The following is a 13,256-nucleotide window of genomic DNA, read 5'->3' as shown; positions in this document are numbered from 1 at the left end:
ATAAAAAAATAAAAAAAATAAAAAAAATTAATACAACGTGGCTTCCATTTCTTTAGTGATGATAAATGAATATATACTTCATTCTTTGTCAATTGAATGATTTGCACCATTTTTAGGCATTCTCTCATTGTTTGTAGTTTATTCAAGTTGGAGTAAATTGATTTGTTTAGGGAGTGGATTATAATTAAAATATATTGTCGACATCAACATAAAATAAACCCTTTAAGAATAAAGATAATCTTTAATTAAAGCTACAAAAGGAACTTTTTTTGGTGAAGACAAAAGCAACTTGAGACACCGTTATATCAACAAAAATAAAACTTCCTCTTTTAGCAAAGTGTACATATTCATCAGATCTTTTAGGAATTTAGGAGTTCTTCTATTTATGGGTCATTAAGCACAGAGAAAAAGTAACTCAGTAATAATATTAAAGAAGGTACCAATATTAGAGCCCTACGGTAGCTTCTATAATATGCCGGTAAAAGAGTGTCGTGCAGTTTAAAGCCCTCGTTAATTATGGAATAATTCATGTCCTTACCGGCATAAGTCTCCACCACGTGGAGAGCTGCTTCTCGGAACATGGCATATCCCTTTGACACATGGAGAGTTGCTTGGTGCCGCGTAGGCACCTGCTATTTACAAGGTCGGTGTGCCACCTATCTGTATAGGTGGCACCTGCCTGGTTGTGTTCCTATAAATACCCAAGCAAATCCTCATTTCAAAGGTAGAATCTCTCTCTCTCTAAAACACTTTCTCTCTCTTCTTTCACTTTCTTCACACAAAGGTACTGACTTTAGCATCAGAGTGGTTATTCCCGGATAACCCCCGGGCTAGCTAATCTGTATTGGCTGTGTAGGTGAGCAATTGGACGGTAAACCATTACCAGCCCTCAGACATTAACGGAAGCAGAATCCAGCAGGAACAATTGGCGCTAGAAGGAGGGGGTAGTAATAACTTCTATCGTCCAACAGGACCTCTCACAATCATGGAAGGAAGTAAGGAAACTACAACACCAGAGGTGATAACCGGCAATATGATAACAGTGTCCTTAATGCTGACAAGAATAAAACCGTACTACCAGAAATCGTGGTCGAGGATGAAACTCATCTCCTTCACGGTAACACAACGAACATGCCTATAACGCCTGACCGTAACAGAGCATTAACCCCAGATCCCTTGGAAGGGTTTACCCCGGAGGAGCTAGAGATAACGGCCAAGGTCATGCGGGCTATGTCTAAGAAAAGAAAGGAAGCCGAGTTAGCGGCAGGGGAAATACAGGGTGACGGACCGGCAAAGCCGCTGATAGTGAACCTGGAGAGTCAGTTCAATCAGGCGGGACAGCAACAGCCGTCAAGAAGCCGGGGCCGAGAGACCCTACCGGCCGAGCGCCAACTCACGCAAGGCGCCCAGGTGGGGGATTCAGGTTCTTATCGGAATGAGGTTTCCAGTGGCTTGGAAAGGCGGGCAGCCAGGGCGATCATCAGACCCAGAATATCTCCGTTCACGCAAGAGGTACTTGACCAGCAAATGGAGAAAATAAAGATGTCGTCCTGTACGTATGACGGTAAGGGGAATCCAAAGCGGTATGTAGCTGCTTTTGAGAGTCACATGTTGCTATATACCGACACCGATGCTGTGTGGTGTAAAGTTTTCCCTACGACTCTTACCGGCGCAGCTTCGGATTGGTTCTCCAATTTAGAGCCGGGATCAATTGACTGCTTTGAGACCCTGGTGGAGTTGTTCACAGGTCAGTACATAAGTAACAGTGCGAGACAAAGGACATATGGCGAGCTCATGGCAATTCAGCAGCGAAAGGAGGAGTCGCTCAGAGATTTTATTAGACGCTTCAATAATGAAGCTAACACTATACCAAAATTGCAACAAGAAATTGCCGTGATGGCATTGATGAATGGGCTGGGTGACAACGACTTCAAAAAATATATGTCGCGGAAGTCTTTCCATAACTTAGGGGTAGCATTTTCCAAGGCTCACAAATACATAAAAAGTGAGGAACTGCTGAGAACGAGCCGTCAAATATCGTCAGCAGAGCCCTCCAGAAGGCAAAGTGATAATAGCCCAAATTCCCAGATGGGTGGAGTAAGCAGGGCATTGCCTCAAGGTCAGCAGAGATTTGAAGACCGACAAGGGGATTGGGTCGTTATAGTAGTTATACGCAATTAAACACCCCGAGAGCGGCAATATATTCAATAAACCAGAATAGAGAAGATTGGAGTCGGCCGACACCGATGATAACGAAGGGCCGGGACGTGAGGAAATATTGCATGTTTCATAGAGATGTTGGTCATTACACCGAAGAATGTGTCCAATTAAAAGAGAACATTGAAGATCTCATAAGGAAGGGGCGGTTATCCCAGTATCGTACCCAAGCAGGTCCCAGCCGACAGCAAAATTCATAGCCTAGGCAAACCGAGTACCGAAAGCAGGGAGATTCATCGATGCAAGATGATACTTATAGGCAGAATCATGCAGAAACATCCAGACAGGGAGGTAATCCGACAGGGTGCAAAATAACGATCGATGTTATTACGGGAGGACCAGTATATGGGGGTTCCGTGAGCGCGGCGAAGAAGAGTTTATCAGAATACCGGCACCTAGTGAACGCTTTGAGCGTAAAGGAACGACCTCGACCTTCTTCCATGCTTTCGATATCTTTTTCGGAGGAGGATGCTAAGGGAATAATTTACCCTCATGATGATCCGTTGGTGCTGATATTGACGGTAAATGGAGCAGATATCAAGCGGGCACTCATTGACGGCGGAAGTTCCGCAAATATCCTGTTTGCTAAGGCTTTTGATGCCATGAGGATTGGCCGAAAATACTTGATGCCAGTGTCTTATCCCGTGATAGGTTTCAACGGGTCAACGGTGCGACCTGAAGGTAGTATAGTTCTTCAGGTTCGAATGGGAGAGGGTCCGGAAGTAAGAGACGTTATGGCGGAGTTTTTGGTGATTGATGTGCCATCCGCTTACAACGCCATTGTCGGTAGGCCTCTAATTCATGACATGCAAGATGTGGTCTCAACGTACCACTTAACAATGGTGTATGTATCCAACACGGGAACGACAGAGCGCGTACGGGGTAGTCAAACTATGGCAAGAGAGTGCTATGTTTCAGCATTGAAGCAGCCAGGCCGACAGCAAACTTGTGAACAGACACCACCCAAGCGAGAACGAATTCCCTCTACACATGACTTGGCTATGGAAAATTTTGATACTCGACCGGTAACTGCGCCACGTCCTTCCCCAGGAGGCGAAACTGTAGAGATCGAATTGCAGCCTGGAGTTCCCGGTACGGTAGTGCGTGTCGGATCCGATATGGATGTCGACACGCGCTGCCATTTAATAGAATTGTTGCGAGAAAGTGCTGACGTGTTCGCTTTCTCGGCAGACGAGATGTCAGGGATACATCCCGACGTCATAGTACATAAGCTAAATGTCGACAGGAGAGCAAGACCTGTTCGGCAGAAGAAAAGGAACTTCTCAACAGAGAAAATGGAGGCTATTCGGTCAGAGGTGAATAAATTGCTAGCGACAGGGTTTATTGAACCTTGCACATACCCCGAATGGTTAGCAAATGTGGTTATGGTAAGGAAGCCGTCAATGAAATGAAGAATGTGTGTGGACTTTACGGACTTGAACAGAGCCTGCCCGAAAGATTGCTATCCCTTGCCGAGGATAGATAGATTGGTAGATTCAACTTCCGGTCACGCGCTATTGAGCTTCATGGACGCTTTCTCCGGGTATCATCAGGTCAGCTTATATGAGCCGGATCGAACCAAGGCGGCATTCATTACCGACTCCGGAGTTTTCTGTTACAGGGCTATGCCGTTTGGATTGAGAAATGCAGGGGCTACATACCAGAAGCTGGTCGACAAGGTGTTTGCGAACCAGAAAGGAAGAAATGTAGAAGTGTATGTGGATGATTCAATTGTGAAAAGCCGTTTGGCTACAGACCACGTCGCCAATTTGAGAGAAACTTTCGAGACTCTTCGACGTTACCGGATGAAGTTAAACCCAGAGAAGTGTGTGTTCAGCGATCGGTCAGGAAAGTTTCTCGGGTTCATGGTGAGCGAAAGGGGGATAGACGCCAACCCCGATAAGATTGAAGCGATTCTTAGTTTACCAGAACCAAAGTGCATAAAAGATATACAAAGGCTCACTGGTCGAATGGCCACGTTAACAAGACTCATCAGCAAGTCAGCTGATAAGGCCTTACCGTTCTTTGTGATCTTGCGTCAGAACAAGCTGTTTGAACGGGGGAAGGACCAATCCAAGGAGTTTCAAGCTGTGAAAAATCACTTGAGGTCCTTACCCACCGTTGCAACGCCGGAACAAGGAGAAATATTACAGCTTTATATCTCCGCGTCAGCAAAGACGGTAGCGGCGGTGCTCCTGGTAGAGCGGCAAAAAACACAACTGCCAATTTACTTCGTGAGCCACGTTTTAAATGCTGCCGAGAGAAGGTACCCGTTAGTAGAAAAGATCGCGTACGCAGTAGTTGTGGCCGCACGAAAGTTGCGCCCTTACTTTGATGCACATGCAATTGATAACTTAACAAATCAGCCGTTAGAGAAATCTTTGCAGAAGATGGAAACGTCTGGCCGACTGCTTAAATGGGCTATTGAACTGTCTGAATATGTTATTACGTATAAACCAAGAGTATCAATCAAAGCCCAGGCCTTGTCTGACTTCATTGTAGAGACGTCCTATTATGAAGAGGAGGATGTTATCGGCACATGGAAGGTATCAGTTGACGGCTCGTCTGCTTCAACCGGCTCAGGAGCCGGAGTAATTATGATCTCTCCCCAAGGAGATGTGTTTGAGTATGTTGTTAAGTTCAAGTTCAAAGCCTCGAATAATGAGGCAGAATATGAAGCAGCGCTGGCAGGAATACAGTTATGCATATCTGCGGAAGCGAGGCGTATTGAGATGACAACTGACTCGCAATTAGTAGCAAATCAGTTCAATGGCACTTACGAAACTCGAGAGCCGAGCATGACGGCATATTTGGCAAAACTCAAGAGTGTTACATCTGGTCTGGAATATTTCGAAATCAAGTTGGTTCCTCGAGCAATGAACACACAGGCAGACGCATTGGCTAAGCTCGCAAGTTCAAGCTTCAATGACCTAGAGAGGACGGTAATGGTAGAGATTTTGAGGGAAAGAAGTATTGATGAACAACCTCCTAAGGATGTGTACTGTACATCTGCGGGACAGGAATGGTATGATGATATCTTGGCTTACAAGGTACATAATGTCCTTCCTGCCGACAAGACGGAGGCAAGAAAGGTCCAGAAAGACAGTGTTTGGTTTATCATGTTCCGAGGTTTGTTGTATAAGCGGGGGTTTTCGTTACCGTTGCGAAGGTGTATAACGACTTATGAGTCGGCAAGTCTGATAGAAGAAATACACGAGGGTGATTGCGGTAATCATGCGGGGGGTCGGTCAATGTCCTAGGAAGAAATGAAGCGGGGCTACTATTGGCCGACAATGAATGTAGATACCATGGAATACGTTAAAAAATGTGATAAATGCCAGAAGTACGGGCCGGTAATTAATCAACCTCCAAATGATTTATCACCTATTCTTAACCAATCCCATTTGCTCAGTGGGGGATGGACATCATAGGGCCATTTACATCGGCAACAGGTGACCATAAGTTTTTTATTGTGGGGATAGGTTACTTCACCAAATGGATAGAAGCAGAACCGGTAGCAAAAATTACAGCGAATGAGGTAAAAAAGTTCATCTGGGAAAGCATCTTTACATGGTTCGGATTACCGACAGCAATGGTGTTTGACCACGGATCACAATTTGACTGTAGCCCAGTAAAGAACTTTCTAAGCATATACAAAGTGAAGTTTGCGTATGCGGCGGTATGTCACCCGCAGTCAAACGGCCAGGCGGAGGCCGCTAACAAGAAGATACTAGGGGCAGTTAAGAAAAAAGTAGAAGACGCCAAGGGCTTGTGGGCGGATTTGATACCCGAGATTTTGTGGGCAAATTGTACTACAACAAGAGAAACTACGGGGGAATCTCCTTTCAACCTCGCTTTCGGCTCTGAGGCAGTGGTCCCGGCGGAAGTAGGATTACCTACTTTTCGGGTACAACACTTCTGCGAAAGTCAAAATGATTTGTTGCTTCGATAGCAGTTGGATTTTCTACCGGAAGTAAGGCTGACGGCTGCCATTAAATCTGCGGCATACAAAAACCGGATGAGCCACGCTTACAATCGGCGCGTCAATTATCGGCCCATGGAAGATGGTGATTTAGTTCTGCGTAGAACGGCAGCAACCGGCAAAGGAAACACAGAGGGTAAATTTACTGCAACCTGGGAGGGGCCTTACCAAATATACGAAACAATTCGGCAAGGGTCTTATCGGCTAATGACCCTTGAAGGAGTACCCCTGAAGAATGTTTGGAATGCTAGTGTGTTAAAGAAGTATTTCATGTGAGGTTTAAATGTGTTCTATTTTATGTAGTATAAATTTTGATGAAATGTTGTCATAAGTATGTTTATGGAATTTACCAGCATTGTAACTATTTCGATACTTATGAAATACAATCACTCTGCCTACTTTCGATACGATCTGGTCACAGCCTAGCTAGCTGACTCAATCGTTCAAGTGAGGGAAAATAATGAAATAACATAATAATGGACCTCAAGGGGAGTTGAAAGTGCGGTCTGATCCACCGCCTTTGCTCAGCCTGACAAAGGTTGGATACTTTATTTCGGTATGTTTCGCATCCGATATTCAATACAGGCATTACAGAGTTTTCCCAAAATTTGTTTACCAATAAATTTTGCCGAAAAACTCGGGGAGTATTATTGGTAAGGTGTATCTTGAAAATACCGATAACAAAGTATTATTGGTAAGCTGTGTCTTGAAAAAACCGATAAAGTATCATTGGTAGGGTGTAACTTGAAAATACCGATAACAAAGTTGAATGCAGGCATTCTTTGGTTTCCAAAATTTTATTTACAAATAAAATATCGAAAAGTGTAATTTTGAAATGCTGAAAAACGTAAATTCGTGTGAAAAACCAAGAGAGTAACTAAAACACGATTCAAGGAAGGCAATCATTAAGTGTTAGTTAAAAGGTAAGTAACAACCATAGCATAAACAAAATACGCACGACAGTAAGGATTATGGTAATGAAGTAAATAAACCAACTGCTCATAAATAACTGTTTTAAATACAGATGTACGCAGATAAAGTATTCAACGGTTACAAAAAAAATGTTATATAATACTGACAAAGATAATTGTTTGAAGCATAGAAACAGATACAGACAAGCATAAATATTAAGGCCCAGAGATGACTGCCCTCCTGGTTAATTCTTGTCGGCCTCCTTTGTTGATTCAGCCGCTTTAACGGGCTCTTTCTCAGTTTCTTTGTTGGAGGGACTGGCAGACCCATCTTTACCAGCATGAGTGATAACAGGGCTACTGATAAGGCCGTCATCAAACTCAACTTCCGGCAACTCGCGTAGGTTCAAGTTTGTTATCACAGCATGTGGTGGGAGCTCGTCAAAATATTCACTCTCATAACTGGTAGGAGAGTGGTTCAATTCTTCATTAAAAGCCTTCTCGACGGCCTGCCATTTCGTCAAATCCCACCCCTCAGCTTTGCACACACAGCGATGCGCAGAGACCCAACCGGCAGTATACCGATCAACCAGCAAGTTGGCATAAAGGTCGGTCTGCAGAAACCGATTAACGGCTCGGCGCCTGATTCCCGGCTTATCACGCTCCATCTCCTCAACCTTGCTGGCCAGCTTTGCCTTAGCCTCCTTCTCGTCCTTCAGGCTCTGCTCGAGGTTGGCTACCTTCTTTTGTAACAGCTCCTGGTCCGTCAGCTTCCTGTTTAGCTCGGACACTTGCTTTTGCAAGGTCTTTATATCAGATTTAACCTTATCGCGTTCCTTGATGACGAGCTTGCAAGCGTCGTCGGCCTTTTTCAGCTTGGTCTCAGCGTTATCGGCGGCACACTGATAATGCTGGTACATGTGTACCACTTCGACAGCAGAGTTGACGGTCTAGTTGACGATAACAAAAATTGTCGTTAGTAAAAATAATAATAATAATAATAATAATAATAATAATAATAATAATAATAATAATAATAATAATAATAAAATGATACGTATCTACAGGTAAGAATGCTGTCTTACCCGGAGCATATTGTTCATCAGCTGGCCGCAGGGAGCGGCAACGCGATAGGCAGACCTGTCGGTTGGCGTTGCCAAGTCCTTGAGTACCCTCCACCCCATGCTTCCGCCAGTCGCAGGGTCGTCACAGAGAACAGACTCTCCGCGATTAACGTTGATCCTGGGGTGCCATGGGTCACCGGGAGCACCAAAGGGCACAGCCAACTCGTCGGTGACTTCTGCCGGGATTCTGACATGAGGAATCTCGATAAAGTCACTGACGAGAGCCGGGACAAAAGCGTTCTTGCCTAGACCGCCAGCGCGCCCCGAGATGATTGTTGTCTCCTTGCTTGGAGGCTTTTCAATGCTAGCCACCTGGCCGGTTCTGACCTCGCTGCTGACCCCGACACCTTTTGGATCTCTCAAGGTGGCCGTCAGCTTTTTCGCAGGATGGGGGTCGGTCTCATCCTCCAGGTCGGCGACTCCTTCCGGCCAAGTCTCCTGTGCCTCTTGACGGAGAGGGACCGTATCGCCGTCGTGCTTTTTCTGTTTCTTCTGTGGCTCTCGGTCGGAGGGCTCAGAAGTCCTCTTAGACGCATTCCCGCCACCCCTTTTCACAGCTAGGGTGCAGGGTTTGGTAATGCGTTCGGTAGGAGCCATATCTTGTTGTCTTATTCTTTTTCTTTTCGACGCTCTGGTCGCGAAAGTAGGCAGGGTGTCGTATGACTTCTTTGGCCGGTCCGGGCACTGTTGCTTCACTCTACCGTCAGGATGCAACCCTAGTCGGCTGAAGTCAAGTTTGTCTATACCTGGCAGAAGAAAAACCGACAATAAACGTCAGTAAACCGATATCGTAAAGGTAAACTTGCGCGTAAAAACAAGTGTAAATAAAATACACGCAGGCAGGTACGAGAATAAGCAGGCAAAACACTTTTATAAATTAATTCCAAATCACGAGTACAGTAAAGATAAATATAAGCAAATGTATATAATTTATAAATATTTCCATACCAAAAGCATCGGTATGGCAGAGACCGACATGAGAAAGAGGGGCGTTGCCCAGTATATAATTACAATGGGGCAACCACACCCCCGGAACAGCTTTATTCTTCTTACCAGCACTAACATATGTACAATTAAACCACTTAAAAGATTTTTTCTCCATCGTTCCTAACGCTCTCGACCGTATGGTCTCGAACATGTTGTGTGGGTGATGAAATGTCCTACGGACGGTAAAATCGTCAGGCACACTCATAAAATAAAATTCATTCTTCCAGTTCTTGCAATTGGTCAATTTTGGCCACACTGTGCATTTACCGGGAGCGGTAAAAAGGGACCACCATCCGGGTGACTGGCTATCTCTCTTTATCTAGTGTAATCTCCGAAATAAGTTCAGAGTAAGGGGAAAGTCCATAAATATCATAACCCAGACAAGAGACACTATGTTTCGGATGGTTGGAGGCGTTAACTGTGCAATTGAAACGTTCCAAGCCCTAAATATTTTTTCGATATAATGATGGAGTGGAAACCGTAAACCAAATTCCAAATGTTTTGCATATACGACAATGTGGCCTGCAAGGCAATCCAAAGCCGTTTGACCTTCACTTGGTAGTCTCAGTTCATAGCCGTCAGGAAGACGGTAGAAGCGTTTTCCATGTTGGCAATAATCTTTCTCGGTGGCTGTCCGCAACCATACCGGATCCACAACTGACTCAGTTATCTCATAGCTGCTGGGAATTTCTTGGGGTTCTAGATACTTAGGATCATCTTGATCTGAGTCGTATCCCTCGTCAAGTCGCTTCTCTTCTACAATCTGAGCAGCAAGATTGAAGTCGGCCCGAACATCTTCGTCGGTCTCATCTTCTTCATCATCATCTTCTCCATCCCCAAACCTTTTTGATTGCTCTTCATATTCCTCATCACCAATGCTTTCACCCCTACTTCCTTGTCGTTCCAGACTTTCCTCTACTGATAGGATATCTTCTTCTCTGATATCCGAAGCTCCACGCTCAGGATCATCATCTTCTCCCCCACCAGAGCGTCTACTGCTCTCACCAACCTCAGGTTGGTAACTGATGTGTTTTGTTCTCGGCATCCTGTCAATATTAGTGCCGTATTGATTAAATAAATCCATATTTGACCTTAAATGATAACGAACACTAATAGGCTCAACATCGGAAATCTCTATGTCCTCTGGAATATCGGGGTTGGTAGGACGCAAAGCCTTCTCGGCGTCAGCCAGAAACTTATGACGGTAATAAGCTTCTCTTTTTTCTACAGAAGTTAAGGGTGTGCAGAGTTCAGCCTCATTGGCTTTACCCATATTTGCATGCATTCCAGAACCAGACATTCACAAATAATGAAATAAACGCAAAATCTACTTAACCACAAACTAGTGAGAAATCGAAAAGAAAGTTAGGGTTTTTTTACCTCTTTTTGAACTCAACTCTTGAAAGCGTAACTCAGGAATTAAGTGTCCTCCATTTACAAACACCGGTCACAACACAACTGAACAAACCTTTGACAAATCGACCCCTGAATCGCAGAAATATGTGCGTATTACAAGCGAAATGAAGTAGAAATTTTTCGAAATTTTTTCGCAATGGAAATGAAGGGTCAAAAGTACGAAATTCACTATTTATACTGTCCAAATGAAGCGGTTGATGTGACATTTACTGCATGTAATCCAAAGGCTGTAATAAAACGCCTTTGAAAAACACCCTACTTCGATGACTGACACGTGCCCCATTACTTTATTACAATTTCCCGCCAAATCCAGGGGAATAAATTTTCAAACAAGTGTGAAATCGTTTTAACTCCTACTTTCGGTTTTAGCATTTAATTGAGCAAAGTCCTATCGGCAATTTGCTCACTTGGGGGGCAAATTGTAGATTTTTTCGTCTTAAATTGAGCAAAGTCCTATCGGAAATTTGCTCACTTGGGGGGCAAATCGTAGATTTTTTTGTTTTCTGATCGTTCTTGTATGATATATTGTGTATTATTGCCATGTTCCATAACAAGCGAGCACGTCAGTTTTACTAACGTCCTCACTTCGGGGCTAGTTGTACGGGATATACCGGTAGCTTCTATAATATGCCGGTAAAAGAGTGTCATGTAGTTTAAAGCCCTCGTTAATCATGGAATAATTCATGTCCTTACCGGCATAAGTCTCCACCACGTGGAGAGCTGCTTCTCGGAACGTGGCATATCCCTCTGACACGTGGAGAGTTGCTTGGTACCGCGTAGGCACCTGCTATTTACAAGGTCGGTGTGCCACCTATCTGTATAGGTGGCACCTGCCTGGTTGTGTTCCTATAAATACCCAAGCAAATCCTCATTTCAAAGGTAGAATCTCTCTCTCTCTCTCTCTAAAACACTTTCTCTCTCTTCTTTCACTTTCTTCACACAAAGGTACTGGCTTTAGCATCGGAGTGGTTATTCCCGGATAACCCCAGGGCTAGCTAATCTGTATTGGCTGTGTAGGTGAGTAATTGGACGGTAAACCATTACCAGCCCTCAGACATTAACGGAAGCAGAATCCAGCAGGAACAAAGGTAAGCAGTGGAAAGTTCAAATAACTTTTGCTAAATGTTAATTAAGGCTACTAAAGTTTAAGTTTTGAGTGTGAGATAGCTCAAGTGGTTAGGGCTCCCTTTTCGATTCTAGGTGATTTTCGATTCTCATCACTTACTCTTGTGGTTCTCTAAACACCAAAAAAAAAGTTTAATTTTTAATTAAAATAAGGGCATGTTTTGATATATTGAACTAAGTTAAACTGAACTGAACCGAACTGATTGGAGCTGAACTGAATTGAACTAAACTAAATTGAGCTGAATTGAACTTAGTTGAACTAAATTGTTTATGAGGGAAGGAAATTAGGAACTGAACTGAACAGAACTGATTGGAGCTGAACTGAAATGAACTGAAATTAAGCTGAATAGAACAGGCCCTAAGTTTTAATAATACATGCGTGTAAGTTTAAATAAGTAAAAACCAAGTGAAATGAAACAACTTTTTCCTTTAGCAACCCATTATAATGAAATCAATTATTTAAAGGGTTTTTTTTTATAAAATAACTAAATTAAAAATTTGTGTGTAATTTTTACTTTCACATTTATTGAACTGAGCTGAATTGAACTGAACTGATTGGAGTTGAACTGAACTAAACTGAATAGAGCTGAAATGAATGTTTTATGAGAGAAGGAAATTAGGAGCTGAATTTAACTGAACTGAAATTAAGCTGAAGTAAACATGCCCTAAATATCTTTAATTTTGTTTTTAAAGAAGTTCAAAAGGACACTAAATTTCATTAATCAAAGTCATACGACATCTAAAATTGATAAATAATGATAATGAAAACAAATTCAACAAAACTAACCAAGAATTAATCGGAGAAGTGCTAAGAATCCAAATACATATAGATATAATAATTCGGCATATTCTCGACTTGTTGTCTCATTTACAACTTTTTGAGTGGATTCGTCGATGCTTCAATATTCTATGAGGAAGAAGTTTCTTGTGATGATTTTATAACCCGATTTCGAGCAATAATCAATCGTAGCCCTATAAAACTGAAGACTCTATCAAACGCAAATACCTTGTTTTTGAAGGAGTTCAAAATATCTTTTCTTTTGAAAGAGATCGAAAAAATCTTGTCTTTCAAAGGAGATAAACCCTTTCTTTCAAGGGAGACATTATTATAACCTAAGAATTTAAAAAACTAAAAATAAACAATGATTAGGGATTTCCACCAATGAAATATGTTGGAAGTCCCTTCACAATTTACAATGAAGGCTAAAGTTTGGGACAGAGAAGAGAAAGAAAGGAGGCAAATGTCTTTAATTTTGTTATTAAATATATTTATATAAATTTGATAGCATTTTAGTTGATATATTTTTATTTAAAAATCATATCAAATATAATATATTACTAGTTTTGTGGCCAGGCGATGCCTAGATTGATGATAAAATTTTAGGATAATGTAAAATATAGTCATCTAATCCCTTTTGATAATCCATGATATTACAATATCATATAACAGTGTAATTTTTGTAGTTTTGTTTGTAAGTAGATATCTACGTTGAT

This window comes from Chenopodium quinoa, unplaced genomic scaffold (assembly GCF_001683475.1).
Source record: "Chenopodium quinoa cultivar QQ74 unplaced genomic scaffold, ASM168347v1, whole genome shotgun sequence".
Classification (NCBI taxonomy): domain Eukaryota; kingdom Viridiplantae; phylum Streptophyta; class Magnoliopsida; order Caryophyllales; family Amaranthaceae; genus Chenopodium; species Chenopodium quinoa.
The sequence above is the reverse complement of the archived record's forward strand: the minus strand, read 5'-3'. Positions refer to the sequence as shown.